This window comes from Neovison vison, chromosome 3 (assembly GCF_020171115.1).
Source record: "Neovison vison isolate M4711 chromosome 3, ASM_NN_V1, whole genome shotgun sequence".
In the NCBI taxonomy this organism is placed as follows: domain Eukaryota; kingdom Metazoa; phylum Chordata; class Mammalia; order Carnivora; family Mustelidae; genus Neogale; species Neogale vison.
In genome coordinates, this window is record NC_058093.1 from 134,394,051 (window position 1) to 134,409,639 (window position 15,589).

Consider the following 15,589-nt stretch of genomic DNA (forward strand, 5'->3'; position numbering starts at 1 on the left):
TTTGATGGAATGTAATGGAAAATGACAGGCTGTTTGAAGATGCTCTATCACCAATTTCATGAATAATGCATTAGAGTAACAGGTATAATCAGTGTCATTTAAGCCTCCAGCCTCCAGAGACACAACAGTAGCATGAGGAAGAACCAATTACCTGTTTTGATGTTTTAAATGGGAATTTTATTTCAAATATTATTCACTATTTTCTTTTTGAAGCCAGGTTCTATTTTCTACCCGGAAATTTAAAAAAGATGCAGTATTTAGTAACTGAAGTTCAACTTGGTTTGTGCTCTTTTGATTTAAATCTAGGAAAATATTTTTTTTAAATGCTTAAAGATACACGTATTTTAAATAGCTAAAATTTAACAACTTTTATTACTCGAATGTTCACTGGAGAAATGCTTCACATTGAGGGTTTTTTTTTTTTTTTAAAGATTTTGTTTATTTATTTGACAGAGATCACAAGTAGGCAGAGAGACAGGCAGAGACAGAGGGAGAAGTAGGCTCCCCAGTGAGCAGAGAGCCCCATATGGAGTTCGATCCCAGGACCCTGGGATCATGACCTGAGCCGAAGGCAGAGGCTTAACCCACTGAGCCACCCAGGTGCCCCCACATTGAGTTATTGATGTAATTGTTAGAATCATGAAGATTTAACACTTTATAACAGGTATTAATCTGTTAGAATAAACCTTTCATGTAAGATACTGCAGAACTCTATAATTATATCCATTTTCCCATTGATTGGTTCCATAAAACACCTTTCAGGAATCTGATGAAGTTAGTATGATTAGATATTTTAATAGAAGTTAGTATGATTAGATATTTTAATAGATTTAACTGTTTTTAATCTAAATTTGTTAAGTATGAATCACAGATTCTTTTTCTAAGAGGGAGATAAATAATATTAACCTCACAGCAAACTAGGCACTAGCTAAAGCAACCCTGACAGTGAAAATTATTTCTTGTTTGTATTTATTGATTAGTCAGAAGAATGAAAGGGTTGACTGTTTTAAATGGAGACGCATGCAATTTATAAAGTTAATCCCTTGGGATAAGAATCCCTGCATTCTCATTTCTAGATTCCCCTGCAATGCATAAAACAAGACTTTGCACATAATAGTCTATAGAAATACTATTCTATTAGATCACATTTAATATAAAGATAAATGTATCTGTTAAGTGTATTTTTTTAAATTTCTTTTCAGCATAACCGAATTCATTGTTTATGCACCACACCCAGTGCTCCATGCAATACGTTCTCTCCATAATACCCACCACCAGGCTCCCCCAACCTCCCACCCCCTTCACACCACCCCACGCCCCTTCAAAACCCTCAGATTGTTTTTCAGAGTCCATAGTCTCTCATGGTTCATCTCCCCTTCTAATTCCCCTCAACTCCCTTCTCCTCTCCATCTCCCTATGTCCTCCATGTTATTTGTTATGCTTCACAAGTAAGTGAAACCATATGATAGTTGACTCTCTCTGCTTGACTTATTTCACTCAGCATAATCTCTTCCAGTCCCGTCCATGTTGATACAAAAATCGGGTATTCATCCTTTCTGATGGAGGCATAATACTCCATAGTGTATATGGACCACATCTTTTTTATCCATTTGTCCGTTGAAGGGCATATTGGTTCTTTCCACAGTTTGGCGACCGTGGCCATTGCTGCTATAAACATTGGGATACAGATGGCCCTTCTTTTCACTACATCTGTGTCTTTGGGATAAATACCCAGGAGTGCAATGGCAGGGTCATAGGGAAGTTCTATTTTTAATTTCTTGAGGAACCTCCACACTGTTCTCCAAAGTGGCTGCACCAACTTGCATTCCCACCAACAGTGCAAGAGGGTTCCCCTTTCTCCACATCCTCTCTAACACACGTTCTTTCCTCTCTTGCTAATTTTGGCCCTTATAACTGGTATAAGGTGGTATCTCAATGTGGTTTTAATTTGAATCTCCCTGATGGCTAGTGATGATGAACATTTTTTCATGTGTCTGATAGCCATTTTTATGTCTTCATTGGAGAAGTGTCTGTTCGTGTCTTCTGCCCATTTTTTTATATGATTATCTGTTTTGTGTGTGTTGAGTTTGAGAAGTTCTTTATGTATTGTTAAGTGTATTTTTTTAAAGAAGGGAGAGTCATACTTTCTATGCGTACTGAAAGTTAGGTCATTAGCATAAATACTCTTGCTATTAGCATGTGGCTCAAACAGTATTGCCGTATTCAGTGTTCTAAATGGTTCTAATTAACAACTAATTAGATCATAAAAAATAGATCACATAATCGTAACCATTTAAATCAGTTCTACAAAGGGACATTTTTCACCAAAGAACTTGATATTTATAAATTGGTAACAGATAAAAGAACTCACCAGATGTGAGGTTTTATATAGATCTCCTTGTCCATCCTTCCTACCTTAATATGAATCCCTTTTAAACTGTCTTAAAAACAGTTGTGAACAACTGTTTTAGTGATAGTTGCTTAAGCTCTTGGTGGCAATTTGTTACAGTAGCAATTAGAAACCTTTTACTGTCCAACCTAAAACCATTTTTCTTTATGTAATACATGATATAATTTATCAGATTTAATATCATTAAGTAAATTTTCTGTTCCTCCCTAATCAAGTCCAGCGCTAGAAACAAAAGTAATAAGGTCCAATAGAAATCCTGTTTTCCCTCATCTAGCTCATAATCTATGAATTTCAACTTCCAGAATATATTCCACCCAAATTTGAGAGGTGCTATTGTGTAGTCCTACCTCCTTTTCTACACCCTGTCATCCTCTTACTGATGAGGCTACTGGGTAAAGCTCAAGTGAAGAGTGAGTTTTGTCGGAGTTGGTAGTACTGTTCCTCCTGGAGTTGGAATACACTAGGGGATTATTTATGGTCTGTTGGATAAATGAAGAGATCCTTTTATTAATCATGTAGTTAGTGACTTCTAGACATCACAGATAATAATAAGCAAAACACATGTACTCTATCAACGATGGAACTGTTTATTATCAACTTAAGTCATGCATTAGTGTCAGATGAGTTATTGTCTCAGAAGTTCTCAAAAATAAATCTCATTCCTTTTATGTAAGATAAACAAGATAAAGACCTTATGGCCTATGTTTTCAAATGTGGGTTACATGGCAAAAATATATGTGTACATTTGCTGCAGTATTGATTCCTTTGATTAAATTATGGTAGGCAATGAACTGGAGTGTTCTCGCTAGTGAAAAGCAATTTAGCATTTTTAAATTTTCCTAATACTTTGGTTAGAGTATGTGTTAGTTACAATGAGTTGTTCACATTCTGTGTTTCATAAGTCTTATCCATAGGAAATTATAGGTATTTCAAATTGTGATGAACTCTCCAGAAACTATTAAAAATGTGTGCCATCCTTTTGTACTTTACATTAGTCTTACAATTTGAAATTCAATTTTTTTTTTTATGTTTGAGATAAAGTAATATTTCTCAGAGCTTACCAAAGTGGTGCTTTCTTTATAAGTAACCCTTGGTTGGAAACTAAGATATCAGGTACTTATTGTTACTTTACCAGTAACTGGTTGGCTTGGCCTCTACAAGATAAATTTTATAATTAAGAGCCTTATTGATGTTTAAAGTAAGAATTCTGGATTAAATAATCTCTAATCAGTACAATTAGAGAATATTTTTATGATAAATTTAGTCCTCTAAAATGTATTATTCAGCGTCAGCCTGGTTTCTCTTATTTTCTCCCACATGCTGTAGTAAATTTCCCTAACAACTATGTCAAAGAAAACTAGAGTTGGTGTTGATCTTGACATTGCCTATGCATTTGTGAGTATATTCTAGGACAGAAAAATGTTGGTCATTATCAGTCTGGTAAATTGCATAACACGGTCCCAAACTGCCTTGTATTTACTAGTGACATGGACACACAGGACATTTACTTCAAAGATTAATACTGTAATGGATCCCATCAATAGGTATTTTGAATAAACTTTTGACACATTTGATCATGCAGTAGCCCAGGCAGATATGAAGCCTTTCGTGGTAGTGAATAGTTCAGTGAGGCAAAAGATCCAGGCAAGATAGAAAAGCGCTTCTATTGTGTTGAGTATCTTCTAAGATTAGGAGAATAATTGCCATCACCTAATATAGGATAAACAACAGAGATACTGAAATGACTCCCAGCATCAATCCAAAATAGGTATTGAAATCACTACTGACTGAAATGTCCTGAGATTTATGAATGAGTCAACTATGGTTGCTGTTTGATATTTGTGTTAAGAATGTTGCTAGAGAAAAAAATAACTGCTTTACCTGTGAAGTGCTGATTTTGATATATCCATCCTTAGTTTTGAAGAAAGAATCATTGTGTTCATGCCTAGGGCTAGGTACTAATGCCAAAAAAGGTAAGACTTTGACAAATGGTTCAACATTTATTGTAAAATCACAAGGTTAAGGACATTAAGGTCAAGAAGAACATAATCTCTATACAAGTGTGCTGAACAAACTCTCTATTCCAGTAACTAAGCCAATATTGAGATTGATCGCCTCTAAGAAGGGATAAACTTCTGCATCTCTACTACTAGTACTAAATTTGAAACTTGAATTCTGACTGTTATATGGCACCTGGATCTTCTGGAGAAAGCCCATTGCAATATTAATCTGGAAAAGTTACAGTTTAAGACTTCATCTTAGTAGGTAGCTAGTCTCAAATATCCAAAGTTTAGAAACTCCTGCAGGAATTCTTGCAGGTTCTAAATTTGTAGCCACTTTATTCATTGGGTAGTTTTTTAAAAAATACTCAAACAGTTGTGTTAGTACATTGCTGAGCATTTGGAATGCGTGAAATTGTGTGTGGAAAGTGACCACCGGTTTGCATAATACTGCGTGTAAACAAGTAAAAAGATGTATGAAAGAATAAAGCTCTATGACAGCTAGCCCGGTGAATTTTATTTGACTGTAAATCTAGGCTTGCTCTTTCATTTTGTGTCGCTAAATATGCATCTGTTAACATCAAAACTTAGAGTATCTGCCCGAGAAGGGCTGTGTTCTATTTAACTGTCCTATTACAACTCATTTTAATATAGGGAAAGAAAGGCAAGATTTCTAGAAATTTTGACTTAATGTTCTAGGATTTATACATATTCCTCTTATCTGAAAATCTGAAGCTGACTCAAAGAAAACCCCTTTCCCCTTCACAATATAATTTGGATAACTGAGTCCCAGTCAGAGTAAGCAACTTGACCAAGTGGCTGATGACAGATCCTATTAGAACCTTTAAAGTCATAGAATTTCAATGAAAAGCTTACATGAATGAACACCCAGGGTCTTACCGCTTTTGTATGTATGTTTATGTCTTAGAGTAAGTCTCAGGATTTTCTCAAAGGAGACATGACTAATTTTTTAACCTACGCACTTAACTCTCACTACTCTAGAATATCTCTATCACCAGGCTCCTTTTTGTTACATTATTTGCTTCTTTCCTTTACAACTTGACCACACAAAAATTTCTTAGTCTATTTTTGTCTTTGTGAAAAAATTCAATAACTTATTTTCTCCTTTTCTCAACATTTTTTTTAAGCCCCATCTTCTTGCTTGATATTTCCTTTGACCTTTTCTATATTTACTCTACCCTCAGTGAATAGGAAAACAAGTAAACAGCAGTGTAGAGATTCCTTTTTTTTTTTTTTTTTTTTTTTTTTTAAGAAGCATAGAGATTCTTAAGGATGAAACTCAGGGAAAGTTTAAGTGGCAGTGAAGTTGTCTGTCAGACTGTCAGAAGAAAAGTGTCACCTATGAGATATGAAAAGTAGTAAGTGATTAAAAAACATACAATTATATTGAAAATATAACCCAATATTTTCTTCGAACAAAATCTATTAGTTGTTGGACTTTAATAAGCAACAACATATGTAGTACAAAGATCTATAGTCTCTTAAAATTAACTTTGTTTAGGTATAGCTTTAATAGAAGATATACACTTTGATTGTATAGTTCAATGAATTTTGACATATATACACCTCATCAATCTATCCATAACCCTGATCAAAATATGGACTAGTTCCATCAACGCAAAGTTCCTGTCATTTGTTCCATGTCAATTCCAAACGATCTTCAGCCACAGCAAAAAGGGACATATTTTAGTCAGCATCTATTAGATTTTTTTTTTTCTAGAGATAAATGAGTCCTACTGTTTATATTCTTTGTGTTGGTCTTCTACTCCACTCATGGAGATCAGTATACATCTTCTGTTCAATGGATTAGTAGAAGGCTGGCATTTATTACTGAATATTATTACACTGTATGGATATATAACACTTTGAGTATTTGCTTTTTGATGGTTGTTCAGGTAGTTTCTAGTTTGGGGCTACTAAGAATAAAGATGATACAAAATTCTAATTTTGTGTGGAGGCATATTTCCATTTCTTCTTGGTAAATACCAGAGTGGAATTGTTGAGTCATGTGGTATGTATATGTTGAACTTTTAAGAAATAGTTATGATGTTGGATAAAATGGGTATGCAATTTTATATCAGGGACAGAAATGAGAATTTGTCTACATCTTTGCTTGTCCATCTCTTTTAATTGTAATCATCTTAGCGAGTGTGTAGTGTAATGTATGTAGTTTTGTTATGTGCTTTCCTAATCAATGATACCTTTTCATGTACTATCAGTCATTCACATTATCTTTTGGGAACTTTATCTCATTTTCTAAACAGATTATGACTTCAACAGATATGCATTGTGAATATCTTTGCCCAGTTTATGGCTTGTCTTATTTTTTGCCTGACAGTTTGTCTTACTTAACAGTGTCTTTATAAGGGCCAGAGTTTGTAAATTTAAAGGAATTTGTCAATTTTTCACTGTTCTGGTTCCCATTCATGCTTTGTATTTTACCTAAGAAAACTTTGTCCTAAGTTTTTAAGAGTTTTCCAGAAACTACGAAAGACATAAAAAATAAATAATGGTGCAACATAAACTTCTGAAAATCAAAACTTAATAGGTTGAAGCTGGAGTAAAAGAAACCTTTCATACTGAGGAATAATGAAAAATGATACTAAGAGTTTTGGATAGAAAATACACCATCAGGGATCAGTGGAGCAACATCTTTAAATGTAGCACTGTAAATGCAGATTTCTATAATGTCTGAATAGATTTCTCAAAAATACAGGCAAAATATTTTCTCATACAAGCATATGCTGAGAGCAGTCATTCCAGCTGAACTTTGAACTTGACTATAAAATATCTTAAAAAACATTTTTATAGGCAAAAGGAAAATGATACCACATGGAAATTAGAACCTCGACACAGAAACAGAGGATAAGGAAAAGGAAATATGTAGATAAATTTAAAATATTTTTCTTAATTATTGAGTAAATTATTGGAAATACTCTGAAATCTTCAAAAAAGTCACCAGAAGTAGTGAACAATAAGGTTATTTGGTGATTTTTGTTCTAATAACCATTCCTCCTACTTTTGCCTCTAATTCTTAGCAATTCTGGAAAAATTATTTACTGAGTTGAGTATGACAAATAAGTATTTTTAACTTAATTGTTCTTTTTTTAATAGAAGTATTTTTAAAATATAGTTCAATGGGCAAACCACTTGGAAAAAAGTGTTATACAAAAGGAAAATGTGCCAAGGGTTTTTGTATCCCCAGACTTTCACTTGGTTTTATCATCCTCCATCCAATCCAGGAAAGAATGGCTCCTTCTTATGGGTCAGGTCTCAGATTACATATCAATTACATGGAAATTCTCACTGACCACACAGATTTCCCTGTGATAGTATCTGCTGTAGCATTCTGATAATTCCTACACTGCTAACTTCATAAGCTCTTATAAATATATTCATGTCTTATTAAATTCCTCTTCTCTTGATTAGTGTTCAAATTCCATTTTACTGTGTATATGCAGTATGATCTTGGACAATTTCTTTAACCCACCTGTGACAGAGCCTACATCAGAAAAGTGGGAATTAAACATATGCCTGAGAATTACGATGAAGGGAAATGGGTTAATGTAGGTAAAGGGGTTAAATTGTTGCCTAGTTCATTTAACAGTTTGATAGCTGCTAGATGGTACCATTATGGTTATTGTTGTTTAGGTAAGTTCTATGAGAACAGAAATTATGTTCAAGATTGTATACCCTATGCCCATCTGATTAGCATAGATATTTGGTTAGGTAAATGAATTATACATAAAACCTTTTCACTGTAAATGAAAGACTATATACTTGAACATGATTTTCAACAATTCTATTAAGAGCAAAATATATATAATAAAGCTGCAGTTAAATTGCTACTCAAATACTATCTTTGTAAAATTGCACCAGCCTTTCAGAAAACATGCTGCTATATGTATCAAATATTTTAAAAATGTACTTAACCATATAATTTAGGAGAACTCTGCTATAAAAAATGTGCATGTATGTATGCTCAAACAGGAAGGGTGAAGATACATTTGTATCTGCAAAGATTATATAGGTCTGTTTCATTCAGAAATTATTTGGTAGATACAATGACAACTATAGAAGCCATTTGGAAGAATATTTTCAGTCATTCTATATGCTGGTTATTAGGCTGTAAAAGACATATATATATGCATATATATACAAAATAAATACTAGAACAGTAAGTCTGAAAAGAAAGAGAAATCAAACTTCAAGTAAGATTAAGTTAACTATTTATTTTAAAATAATCTCTATAGCTGAATGGGGCTTGAACTCATGACCTGGAGATAAGAGTTGCGTGCTCTACCAACTGAGCCAGCCAGGTGAGCTCCCAGTAAGGTTAATTAAAAACTGACAAAAATGTCAAAAGGTTATAAAGAAATACATCAGAAACACTAAAATAATTTAGAGTAGGGTTTTATAATTATATGCATTTTTATTTTTATGACTTTTTCATTGCACATGTATTTCAGTACAGAAGTGGGTAAGCATACTACACATGAATTTATTTTAGTCAGACAACCTGTCAACATCTGAAAAAACTACAGCCTATTTGACAATTTCTTTTCATAAATGAAGCACACTTCAAACACACTGGCTTAGTATTCCTTAATTTGACCCACAGGTTTGCACCGCCAGATTATTTGGCAAAAATCAAAGTGAGCTTTCTGTTTAAAATAACTGTCTCATGGGGAAGTTCCCTTGGTGTGTTTTGGCTGCTTTACTCACTGCTTCCTTGATTTTTGACTGGTGGTTATTTCTCAACTTCTGTTTTCCTGATTATCCTTTTTATTAACTCTGTACCTGACTTAATCTCACTACTGTTTTGACAGTGAAATCTGCAAGCTCTTGACCACTGACTGCTGACTTTTTGAGTTGCTGCTGCATTTAAACTTTGAGTTTGCTTTATAAAGACACTATAATTATGAATATAGAATTCATTTGTTATAGAAAATAGGTATTGAACACAAACTAAAATCACAACTAATTATGTGGGTAGTTTTTTAATTTTTTCAGTTTTTTCTAGAAACACAGTTTTTGATATAGTTAAATACTTTAATATTTTCTACTCAACTTGGTCCACTTCTGAGACTATAGTTATTTTCTAATGCTATTAATGTTATTCAGAAACTTTTTAAATCCTGTAGTATATCACATGGGTATATAAAAATTACTGGTTTCCTTCTCTTCTGTATAGGTTATTTCCAACCACTTTTATACATTGCTTTGTAATTCGTCAACATTATGATACAAGATATTTTAGGAGAATTTGTAATTCTATCAAGAGGATATTTATTTTTAAAAAGGATATTCATAAGGGGATTTTTGGATTGTGATCCCTTAATATATGTAGACATAGGTGTGTGTAACTGCTTTTTTCTTTTAAAAAAATTTATTTCCATGTGTTATCTTTTTTTAAAACATGTTTCTAAATCAAAATATTAGTTTTTTATAAAACACTATTGATGCTGTATTTCTTTAAAATTTATTCCTTGTTATTACTAGTGAAGATCCATCCATTAACCACTTGGGTTTTTTCAAGTAAATCATCTATGAACTTATTTCATTGTTATAGGGGACTTTTATAACATTTATATTGGTTTATTAGAAAAAATTCATATTTAAAATGGTCAACTTTTAAATATTTTAATGTGAGTTTTACATTTTAATGTAATCTTTTCAAAAGATTTTCTTCCCTTATTTACTCTATGAATCCAAATTAAACTGACTTTTACATATGATGTGAGGTTAAGTATACACATTATACTTAAAGGCAACACTTCTTTCCACCATCATTTAGTAAAAGGTATGTCCTTCCCATATGCTTGCTGACCTGCAAGCAATCTATATCTTTATAAAAAAATTTGTATATACAGGAGTCTACCTCTACCAATGGGTCATTTTGTTCTCTGTCTTAGGCCAATATCATATTAACATTGTAATAAATTCATAGGAAGCCAAGATACTTTTGAGGGGAAGTCACATTATTTTATTCTTTGCAAGTATGACTTAGCTGCCCTTAGGTATTTGCTCTTACGGAGTTTAAGTTCCAGGTAAAACTATGCCATGTTTTATAACTAATTTACCTTGTCATAATTTTAAATGTATAAATTGATTTGGATATTTTGTTAATTCATTTTCTTTGAGATGATATATCTTTTATTTTCATATTAATAAAGTTTTATACTTTTTACCATAATGTTTTCTTCATCCAATACTTCTAAATCAGATTATAATATATTGTTATCATATGTGATAGCAGATATTTTTAATTGCCAGTAATAAAACTTAAAATTATTCTACTTGATTTTATTTTATTATAGCATGTTTGATATACTTTTGAAACTTTATTTATCTTAAAATAATTTCATAGATCCTAAATTCACCTTTTGTTTTAGGAAAATCTTGCCCTTACATTTAACAACATTTTCATGTATGTGATTATCCAGTAATAGTCTCAATTTTATTTCAAAATCTAACTTATCTAGAATTTTCATATGATGCTGAAATATTTTTATAGAGTATATACCTAATGTCCCCCCATCAATTATTAAATAACTATGTTTCCTGTCTTATTACTTTTATCATTTGCTAATTAACATTTCTGGTATTTTTTTTGTTCCTTTATTTTTGTTTTGAATTTATTTTAAATTTTATTAGCTTATTATAGTGTTTTTTTTTTAACATGAGTAAATCATTATTTTTTTAAAAAAGATTTTATTTATTTATCAGAGAGAGAGAGGGAGAGCGAGCGAGCACAGGCAGACAGAATGGCAGGCAGAGGCAGAGGGAGAAGCAGGCTCCCTGCCAAGCAAGGAGCCCGATGTGGGACTCGATCCCAGGACGCTGGGATCATGACCTGAGCCGAAGGCAGCTGCTCAACCAACTGAGCCACCCAGGTGTCCCCATTATTTTTAATACTACAAATTGGAACAGTCAAAATTATCAAGCCAAGTTGTCTTATTTTGGAGCATAATCTCTAGGAGAAGATTAGGATAACATAATTTCAGTTCAAGTAGTTTATTTGGTGTATGAGCCAAGGAAATATGAGTAAATGCATGAACATGTGAGACAGGAGGAAAGGAAGCCAGTAAAGGGACTTTCACCACAAGTTGCTTCTGGGAACAAGAGATCAGTTCTCTAGAGTACAGGATATGCCAGAAGGCTGAGGAAGAATTTTGTTTACCAGTTCTGTGGATGAGGATTGATTAGAGGGACAGTTACTCTCCAACAGACCTAGCTATCTCTGCTCACAGATTGAGCGTGCTCTTTTAGCCAGAAAACCCCAGGCAGAGAGGAGTAAGTATTGCTGTAGGCAGCCTCCGGAATATATAGTTTAATGCTTAGAGGATACAAGATGCAAAACAGCCTCTACTTAAGTCCCACCCTTTGCGCTGCTTAAGGTCACTCATTTCCCTGTCGTATCTGGTCTGTTCTTTCTCTGACGTTGCAAGGTAACGGCCAGTTGCAATTACTATAAGACAACCTGAAGTTGGTTCCAGGTCATGATTTAGATTTGCCACTCCCCTCTTCTACCATCCAATCTAGATTGCTCTCCTGCTCAACTAAGTACTTGTGTTACTTTAGGTTAGTTATTTAGAAGAATAAAGCAGACACCTAACCCTATCCCACCAGTAGTGGGTGTGTGCCAAATAATGACCCCTCACCTCAACACTCCAGTGCTTTTACACTGATCAGTTGCAGTTGCTCAAATGGTTCCTTGTACTATACCTTAGTGAATCTATTGTTTTTTTAATTAACATATAATGTATTATTTGCTTCAGGGATACAGGTCTGTGAATCATCAGTCTTCTACAATTCACAGCACTCATCATAGCACATACCCTCCCAATGTCCATCAACCAGCCGCCCTGTCCCTCTTCCCCCCACTCCCCAGCAGCCCTCAGTTTGTTTCCTAAGATTCAGAGTCTCTTTGGTTTGTTTCCCTCCCTGGTCCCATCTTGTTTCATTTTTTTCCCTCCTTACTCCCCACGACCCCCTGCCCTGCCTCTCAAATTCCTCATATCAGAGAGATAATATGATAATTCTTTCTCTGAATGACTTATTTCGCTTAGCATAATACCCTCTAGTTCCATCTACATCGTTGTAAATGGCAAGATTTCATTTCTTTTAATGGCTGCATAGTATTCCAGTGTGTGTGTGTGTGTGTGTGTGTGTGTGTGTGTGTGTGTACCACATCTTCTTTATCCATTCATCTGTTGATGGACACCTAGGTTCTTACTATAGTTTGGTTGACATTGACATTGCTGCTATAAACATTCAGGTGCACATGCACTTCGGATCACTACATTTGTATCTTTAAGGTAAATACCTGGTGTGCTTTTTGGGTCATACAGTAGCTCTATTTTCAACTTTTTGAGGAACCTACATACTGTTTTCCAGAGAGGCTGCACCAGCTTGCATTCCCACCAACAGTGTAGGAGAGTTCCCCTTTCTCCACATCCTCACCAACATCTGTTGTTTCCTGACTTGATTTTTGATACAGGCTTGTCCATGTCCCCATCATGTGGCACAAACCTATGTTCTCATGATGAACAGTCAATCATCACTGCCAGAATGGCTATTCCTTTCCTTGCTTGAGACCTGTGCAAAGAAGAAACAAAATTAGCCTGGTGGCAGCTGTACTTAGGCTCTAATCCAAATCTGTCAAATTTTAATGATTTTGCACCACCTCCAGTATCCCCAGAACAAGGACATCTACTCTTCCAAACTATCAGATAAGAAGCAAAAATTCCCCAGGTGAGACAATGGATGTGATGGTTAGAGACATCACTCTACTTTTACCTCTTGGATCCTAGAACTGGGTACTTTAAATAATTAGGATTGTATCCTTATGTAACACCAAATTCCTCCAAGTTTATAACATGTTCTGAGGGACAATCTTTATCTCACAAGATGTTATCTTTAAACTGAGACTTTGGATAAGCTCTCAGGAGATGATTCAAAACTTCTGTTTCTGAGTAGGATAGAGTAGATTGAGTAAACTTAGTATTCCCACAAAAGCACTTATAGTAAGACGTATGCAATTACAAAAATCCTATTTATGAAAATCTAAAACAAGGATTAGATGCATTGGATTTCCTAATTGGAATGAGCTCTTGATTTCTCCCTTCGTTGAGGCAAGTGAGATTGTCCTCTCAGTCAAGAGCAGAGCAGGGTGGTGGGGATAGTGATATCCTAGAAGCTGACAGAATCCTACTAAAACTCAGCCAACCTCTAAGCCAGATCCATCTCACTTGAATGGAGGCAATCAGCCTCTTATTCTAAATGTCTGAAAGAATGAAGATGACTACTGCTAGCAGAATATATTATTTGGGTTTCTTATGGTGCTTTTATACAAAATTCCTGGCAGAAAGGGCTTTTTTTTTTTTTTTGCTAGATATATTTTTAAAAAATGGATAATCAGGATAAAAACAAAGAGTACATACAGATCCACAGATGACCAAGATTTTAGAACTGGCAGAATAGAATGTCAAAAGAAGCCTATGTCCAACAGAAGAAAAGGTAGATAAAAATGCATGAAAAAAGGTTTTTAACACCCATCAGAATTTATATATAAACATCAAAAGAATACAGAACTGTAAGATAAAATATGTAGAATTAGGAATTTGTTGAATAGGCAAGAAGCTACTTTTTTAGTCTCCTATATTAATTTCCTAACCTGAAATTCTGTCCTAAAGTAAATATCACTTATTTGGATATCTTCCCTTTTTATTAGTATCAACACTTTTGTTAGCAAATGTTATATTCATTTTATCTTCAGCAGTGCTGCATGCCAAATAGCAACTCCCCACTCCAACACTCAGTGTTTTCAAACAAGAAGTAGTTGAAGTGACCTTGGCAGGATAAACAGTTGTTCTACCCAGGTCTGTGGGTAATCTGGGTGGTTCTGCTCCAGGGTGCAGCAGCTGGGGCACCTCTGCTCCATGTTTTTCATCCTCTTCCTGAAAAGTATCAGAAAGGGAGTAGATGGGGCACCTGGGGGCTCAGTCCATTAGATGTCCACCTTTGACTCAGTTCATGATCTCAGAATTCTGGGGTCATGCCCCACACTGGGGTCTCTGCTCAGCTGGGAGTCTGCTTCTCCCTCTCACCCTCCCTCTGTGCTCTCTCTCTTAAATAAATAAAAACTTTGCGGGGAAAAAAAAAAGAAAGAAACAAAAGGAAAGAAAGTAGAATAGTGTTACGGAAAGGGCATGGGACTTTGATATGTGATAAATGCAAGCTTTATAAATCTAGTTTGGCTATAAGGGTGGTAATTGAATAATTGAATAAATTAAGTTTAGAAAACTGTCTATATATGAAAATTCTTCCTTAAATGAAAAAAATAGACTTCATATGGCATAAAGACTATGTGAAAGGAAATTTATACATTGGGTATTATGGAAGGCATGTATTGCATGGAGCACTGGGTGTGGTGCATAAGCAATGAATTCTGGAAACTGAAAAGAAATTTTAAAAAATTAAAGAAATGAATGTTTCTATTAGAGGATTTTCTTAGACATAAACATAAAAATGGTAATGAAAATACCTTTGAAAATAAATATTTGAATATCTTAAAACTTGCAAATACATAGCAGCAACAGCATGATTAGTAAAATAGAAACACTTGGCTCACTGAGATTCTATTTACAAAAGCCACAGTAATTCTGACTTCCTTTTCACATGACCACTCTCCTGACCACATTCTCCGCAGTTCTCTCACTTCAGAACACAATCCTTATTTCAGCTCCTCTATCATGGGATCATCTGAGCCAAATGTTTATTGGTAAGGACCGCTCTTGATTTATCTTCTGGATCTTTTAGTGGTTTTCTTTCAAATTCCTACTCAGGCCAAATTTTCTAATCCAGTATTTTATTGATTCCCTGGCTAATATCTTCAAGCCTCTTGACATTGTTTCCTATTTTTTTTAAACTAAGAATAATTGTATTTCTATCAATCTGAATATCTACCTTAAAAATCACTTATTTTAATTTCTTGCCATAAACTCAGTAACCAGAGCTTCCCATATTAGAGGTAATGTATAAATCATCAGACAGGAAGAAAGAGATGTCAACGTATTCACTTTCATATTCTTATTTCCATATTTTGTCTGTATTCATATTCTTCCCTTTCTACTTTCATTCCGACTGTATTTAT